Source organism: Mus pahari, chromosome 23, assembly GCF_900095145.1.
Source record: "Mus pahari chromosome 23, PAHARI_EIJ_v1.1, whole genome shotgun sequence".
NCBI lineage: Eukaryota > Metazoa > Chordata > Mammalia > Rodentia > Muridae > Mus > Mus pahari.
The window spans coordinates 16,642,626-16,650,413 of NC_034612.1; positions in this window are offsets into that span (position 1 = coordinate 16,642,626).

The window sequence follows — 7,788 nt, forward strand, 5'->3', positions numbered from 1 at the left end:
GTGTGTGTGTGTGTGTGTGTGTGTGTGTGTGTGTGTGTGTGTAAGAGGCAGAGATAGACAGACAGAGACAGAGAGAGGGGGATGGGCACGTGAATTACCCACAGAGGCCAGAAGGGGGTGTCATATAACCTGGAGCTGGAGTAACAGAGGGACAGAAGTCAAATGCTCTTAACCTATAAACCATCTCTCTGGCTCAAAATAGAACAACATATTGTTTTGTCTTAGTTTAGTATATCTTAGATTCTTATATCATCTTTACAGAACAATTAAAAGTCTAACATGTTCTCAACTGGATTTTGGTGACATTTATCACTTTGAGAGTTGAAAGATGCTGTTCAGTGTTTTAATGCAGATATCTCATGCAAAGTAAAAGATTTTTGGTTTCTGTTCTTATAAGTTAGAGGGGAGAAAGGAATTTGTGCTTATTCTAGATAAATTACCATTTTGTGTTTACGTTAGGGACACGGAAAACAGATAACACAATGCTTGGAGCTTTGCAGAGCTGGTGTCACTGGATTTCTGTTAGAGGACAAAAAAAAAAAATGAGCAGTGAAAGAAATTACACAATTTCTATTTTCCCACAATGCAATCTGTCATTAAAGGTGTAGCTGCCAACATGGAACTGAGTTACCATATCATATGCAGAATCATATATTCACATTAAAAATGAATGATGAATCTGCACATTTGGCTGGGGTTGTTGCTTTGCTGGAATCTATTCAAGGAAACAAAAATTAGGACCAATGGGAGGCTGAGAGTTACGTGGTTGCAGAAGAGAGCCCAAAGGTCTCATTGTCCGTGATTGTTTGGAAGAAAGTACAGATCCTGGCACACAGTGGAGTGCTCAGCTCTAAGTGGGACACCCATGTCACCTCCCAGAGCAGGGAAAAACTATCATAGTGTCCCAAAATGACAGAGCTGAAAGAGACGAACAGCATTGAAGATGCGTGGGAATGGACTCACATTCCAAAGCACACCTGGGCTACTTTAATTTCTGTTGCTGTGATAAAACACTGAGCAAAAAGACACCTAGGAAGAAAATGCACGGTGCTTTTGTTTGTATGGTTGGTTGGTTTGGTTTTCTGGTTTGGGTTGGATTTTTTTTTTTTTAAGACAGGGTTTCTCTGTGTAGCCCTGGCTGTCCTGGAACTCACTCTGTAGCCCAGGCTGGCCTCGAACTCAGAAATCCGCCTGCCTCTGCCTCCCAAGTGCTGGGATTAAAGGCGTGCGCCACCACAGCCCGGCCTGGTTGGTTGGTTTTTGTTGTTTGTGTTTTGAGCTTATCGTTTGGCGTCCACCACTGAGGGAAGGCAAGGCAAGAACTGAAGCAGAGCCACGGAGGAGGGGCGCTTACTGGCTTATTTCTTACAACTTACTTAAGTGTTCTTATACACCTCAGGACCACCTGCCCGGCGGTGGCACCACCCAGAATGGGCTGGACCCTCCCATGTCAATCATCAACCAAGAAGGTGTACACCATAGACATTCCCACAGGACACGCTGAAGGGGGCAATTTCTCAACTGAGTTTCCTCTTCCCAAATGACGACTATCTACTTTTGTCAAGTTGATAAAACAAAACCAAACAACTAACAAGCGCAACACCCAATATTCAATATCCACAGGGTAAAGGTTTCACTACTAAAAACCCAATATTGATACCCAGAGTCCACAGGGTAGTAGGAGAGAATTGACTCCCACAGCTGTCTCATGACCTCCATATGTATGTAACGACATATATGTGAACACATACACACACACACACAGACACACACACACACAATAAGTAAATAAATAAATAGCAAATAAATAAACAGATCTAGTAAAGTCTTAAAAAGAGAAAGTGGTATGCTGGCTTTGCCAGTGATCTCAAATTTTGACACTTACCTAAAAAGATTTTTTATTATCCTTTTTTTCAACTATGGCATATTTGAATCAGTCTGGATGTTTTTCATACATTTCAATGAGAGCAACACGTTATCACAAAATGAGTGCAGAAGCATATCTGAGCTTCCAGCTGTTTCCTATAAAGCCTGACATAGATATTAGTTGCCAGAAAATAAATAAATATCCACATCTCTTGTAATAAAGTCTGGTTTGGAAAATACAGTGATTTTCATAAAATGTATATGGTCACCTGTAATGAAATTAAATAGCTATTTTAAATGATTTTAATATCTGATATAAAAAGATATGTATAAGACTGAAAAAAAACTCTTTAGAGGTATCAATCATTTTTAAATTTGTGAAGTGATCTACTACAAAGAGAGACTTGGAAACAGTACATCAAAATGTCAAAGACCAAGTTTTATCCAGGATTTTTGGTAGTGCACAAAGCTTATAGGATGATTTCAATAACCAATTGCTAAATGAATGAAGTAAACATGTCTTACACAGAAATACCTACCTCTCTTTCTCTCTCTCTCTCTCTCTCTCTCTCTCTCTCTCTCTCTCTCTCTCTCTCTCTCTCTCTCTCTCCTTCCCTAACTCCTCTCAGTGTATATTATTCAAGTGCTGAATACTGTAACAAACACAAACACACCTCTAAGTATATAAGACCCCAAACTTGATTGAAGTTCATTTCCATATTTCTTAATACCAAGTGGGATTGATCCTAATCACATATAACCTCCTTCATGTGACATTCAGGACAAACCAGAAGGTGTGTTTGTTACAGTGATCAGCACTTGTATAGTATGCACTGAGAGGGGAGAGAGAGAGAGAGAGAGAGAGAGAGAGAGAGAGAGAGAGAGAGAGAGAGAGAGAGAGAGAGAGAGAGAGAGAGAGAGAGATCTGTTTTTGTACAACTTCTTAGCATGGAAGACATGTTTAACAGACCCAGGAGGCTCAACATCTAGGAAGAGTGGAATCCCTTAGTGGACAGCTGAGTTTTTCTACCGTGGTGTTTAAATAAATCCAGGAATATTTTGGACTCAGATTTAGATGCCCTCTCTGTTTGATGCTATGCAGTTCCTGTAATGGACTGCAGTCAAGAGTCCTTTCCTTTTTAATTTGAAAGATGCATACATTCCTGGATCCTTAGAACCTTGTCAACATGGCTAATTGCATAGGCTAGATAATTTTCAGGTAAATGATTTACACGTGTGAGAATGTTCATTAGAACATTTTAACACTATGCTTTCTCCACTTCCAAAACATCCAGGCGGGCTGTAGTACCTGACACATACATATATTTTTAAACGTTTTATGAGATGGGATCTCAAACGTGGTATATAGCTGAGGATGGTTTTGAACACATGATTCTCTAACTTTACCTCTTTAGTACTGGGATTACAGGTTCCCACCATCACACTTTGCATCAAAGTTTTAACGCTCACATGTGAATTTCATTAAATTCAGCTCTTGGTTGACTCAGAAATAAAACAGCCAAATAGCATATCAGGTGGACATTCGGAATTCCCAGAATCAAAAGGGAATTGAAGATAGTGACTTAGAACTGGGAAAGAAGATGGTAAGCAGGAGCCACAACTATAATTTCCCACCTAGAGCAATCTGGGGGGAAAATTGTGTATGTGTGTGTTATTGTTGTTGTTGTTGTTGTTTCTTGTTTGATAAAGTGAAAAGATATGTTTTTAGTGTGTTTGTCTGTGTGCTCAAAAACACTGCTAAAATAATGAAGGGTTTGGACAGTTTTCAAACGTTGATGAGTAGGTACTGTACCAAACTTCCACCCTGGTTCCATTTACCCATCAATGTAGCACAACCTTATTTATTTTTGCTTCCCTGCTAAATCACTGATAGTCAATATTCATCATTAAACATATTTGTACATTTTGTTGGTACTTAAGTGCAGCATTAATTATTTTATCAGTACTATTGACTTGCACACAGCTATTCTGGTTTTTTTTTCAAGGACTACTGAAGCCAAAGAGAGTCAATTGTTAGGAGGACCTGAAACCTCGACTCTGCCATTTTTATTAGTGATATATCCGAAATCATATAATGTGTAAGAATCTGAGTTAAACACATTATATTTGTCAGTATTCTCATTTCGAATATTAATGTTATTTGTTACAAATCAGACACTAGAATTAGACAGGAGAAAGAGGACACACACACACACACACACACACACAGAGAGAGAGAGAGAGAGAGAGAGAGAGAGAGAGAGAGAGAGAGAGAATAAACATTGTCAGTAAATCAACCAGATGAACTTTTTTTTTTCTCTCCCATCTGCATACATTTAGTTGAAAGGCAAGCCTAGAAGAGTGAATGATTCGATTCTATTGGTTTGGTCTCATAATAAAAGGAACAGTAGTGTCCTAGTTTGCTTTCCACTGCTGTGATCAAACACTGACCAAAGAGAGAGTTCATTTGGGCTGTATTCCAGCTCTCAGCACATCATTGAGGGAGGTCAGGGTAGGAACTCAAGCAGGAGCTTGAAGCTTGGATGACTCTAGGTGAGAAAAAGGTCAAGTTCCCATTGTGGATTGTGTTGTGGGATGGACAGAGCCTCTCAGTCCACCCAGGTGTCAGGAGCCCAGAACATTAAAGTCTTAGTCTGAAAATCAGTCTGCAAGGCTAAAGAGTCACACTGTCCAAAGCTGTGGCCCAGCATCGCGGATACCTCTTGTCACAGACAATGTGACAAATTAAGCCTCCTCTGCATGTTCTCATGGAGCCCAAATTCAAAAGCACCCACCAGGCACATGCCCACGAGCACAGCTTAGGGTCTCAGACCAGATCTGTGTTGTACCCACTCCACTGAAATATTCAGGATCTCTTACAAATATATCAATAATCTCATGAGTTAGTTCCCCATTGACTAAAGAGAGATTGGTCCCTCCTGAGGTGAGATTTTTCTCCTTCCAAATAAATATTTGAAATATTGACGGTGCATTCTTTGTTGGTAAGCATTTAGCTCTGTTTAAAACAAATGATTTTAGACATTGACTATTGAGTTGTGGGATGGCTTTTAGGTTCGTAGAGATGAGATGATTCCTGGAGTCTAAGGAATTAATTGAGCAGAATAGTCAATTGTTTCTGATCACAAAAAGTATTATAAAAGATGGTTGTTATTTGATTCCTTTGCATGTGAATTGGTTTTTTATTTTCTCTGCAGTCTCAATGACTAAATAGCAGCATTCCTTAAAACATAATACTCCAACTGTCAGCATTCTGGGTTGTAAAGAGGAATATTGATTTTAATGTCAATTTTTCCCCCAAAGAAAGCAGTGTAGCATTCGCTGAGGCTTAAATAAATATGTTTCTTCCAGTCAATAAGAAAGACAAATAAATACTTTCATTTTAAGATACATTTATATACCAGTGAGGAAGCTCAGCTCTCCCTTATGAATGTCACATGTGCCCTGCCTTTGAGTTCAAAGAATTCTGAGCATTGCTCATAGCATTGAACAAAGGCTCAAATAATCCTTCACATTGAGAGGACTGGGATTCAAATACCCCATGTATGTAGGTGTCACACTTTGTAATAACTTATTAAACAAATCACATAGTTTCTGCCTCCCTACAAGGATGTTGACCATACCTTTAATTTTAATTTTTTTTTTAGTAACTTCACACATGAATCCCATGTATTTAGATCAGATCCATCCACTACTTTCCCCATCCTGATCCTCCCTAGCTCCTCCCCAACACATCCCCCTTCCTCCAAACTTCATTTCTTCTTTTATTTAGTCCAGTTGGCACTGCCCATATGTGCATGGGTGGAAGGCCACCACTGGAGCGTGGGCAACCTACTAGGAACCAACCACTGAAGAAAACTGACTCTCCCCCCTTTCCTCAGCAGCCAACACCTGCCAATATTGCTCCTCGGATGGAGGTGGGGCTTGTGTGGGAGCAAGCACAGCTGCTCTGGGTTCAGGAGTGCAATGATGCTGCATTGCCCAAAGGACAGTTTCACTGCAGTCCTCGTTGACCTCTGGCGAACTCTGGTGGTTTCCATCTTTTCACCCCCTCTTCCTCAATGTTGCCCATACTTTGGAGGGAAGAAAGAATCTATAGAGATGTCCAGTTAGAGCTGAGCACTCCACATTCACATATTCTCTGAACTTTGGCCAGCTGCAAGTCTCTGTGTTGAACCACCATGCACTGTAGGATGAAGTTTGTCTCGTGAGGGGTGAAAGATGCACTAATCGATGGGTATAAAAATACTTATTGAAGAGGTGGCTTGATATTATGTCCTTTTAGCAAAATAATACTAGTGAATTCTTGAGGCTTATGACCTCCACAAAGCATCTTTTTGAGCTAAGGGATGCACCACTAAGAGTCACAAAATTCACACTAAGACCTAGTGCTGCTTTCAAATTGAGAGTAAGCATTCACACACCTGTTTCTGCAGTTTTAGTGTGCATTCTTTTGTTCTGTCCTTGGCTTTTTCCCATCTGCCGGATACTTTGCTTAAAAGTACTCAGCACTGATCCTGGCACTGGGGTAAAACTGAGTCAAGGTAGCAATCTCAGCATCTATAATTACAAGGAATTAAACTTGTTTTATACCCACGCGGAATTTGTCATTTAATGCAACTGACTGCCTGTCACAATTTCTGCCTGCATTAATTGTGAATTATGGACCGTTTACAATATTGCAACACAAAAAAAGTAACTCCTGGGCCTGTTTCCAAAGTTTGAGTCAATTTATGGCACATTTGATATTGACCAATTATTTATAAAGTCTATTAAATCCAACAGTACTGCTGGTAGGAATAGATTTATTAGAACAACTAATGTAAAATGTAATGAAAAAGATTAAGTCTCCTTATGAAATATTAATATCCCTTAAATCTGGTCATTGTAAGTCTATAATTGCGGCTTTTCATCTGTGGGTATTTCTAATGAAAACTGCAGGTGGAGGTTGAAGCTCTCATGACCAGGAGCATCCAAACTGCAAAAGGGAAAAGAGCTTTGGAAAATGACAGATATCAAATTCAGGGAGGCAGCTCCCCTGTGAGAAATACAGTTGGGAACTGAAAGATGCATAAGCTTTAACTCTACTTATGCTGTATGTGTGTAGGATGCACCTACTCCTGAAGGTGATGCTGAGGGTCAGAATGTTTCTGCTGTTTGCTTCTTCCCCCCATGAAGCTGTGAGAGAGAATCGAGTGGAAAAGTAAACTTGCTAAAGGAAACTCTGAGCACATCCAAAGGGAAGGGAGGATGGGTTCAAGCTTAGATATTGAGTGAGGTGTCCTTTGGACATGGACTTGTGCAGTTCAGCCATGCTAGGAGGGTTATACTGGGTGCTCCTGTCTCATTATTCTTTAAGCAGAGGATCCAGGTTTTCTCCAGTCACCAACCACTAGAGGCAGACACAGGAGAGGTCTCACCTGCAATTAGATCTTTGGAATCTTCAGAAAGTGCTGTTGGTGTTGGGAGGTAGAGAGATGGCTCCAGTGGCACTGGCTGCTCTTGCAAAGGACCGGGATTCAAGTTCCAGCACCAACATGGTAGCTTACTACCTGCTCTTAAATCCTCTATCTTCTGGCCTATGTGGGTACTACATGTATGTGGTGCATAGATATACACACGGACAAAACACCCATGCACATGAAATAAAAAATAATCTTTGTTTAAGAGTTTCAAGAAAGAAAATACTGTCTGAGGGGTGGAGAGGATGGTTGGGGGAGGAAACATGTAATATATTAATAATATCTCTTAAATCTGGCTGCCAAGGGGTGGCCACTGTCGGTGAGTCATGGCCTTCCCAAGGTAAGTGACTTGCTTATTCCTTACCGCTGTTACTAACACATCATCATTAGTCATTGTGTTTTTGATCTAGCATTCAGCCATGGCTGTTTTCCTCTGCTGTGG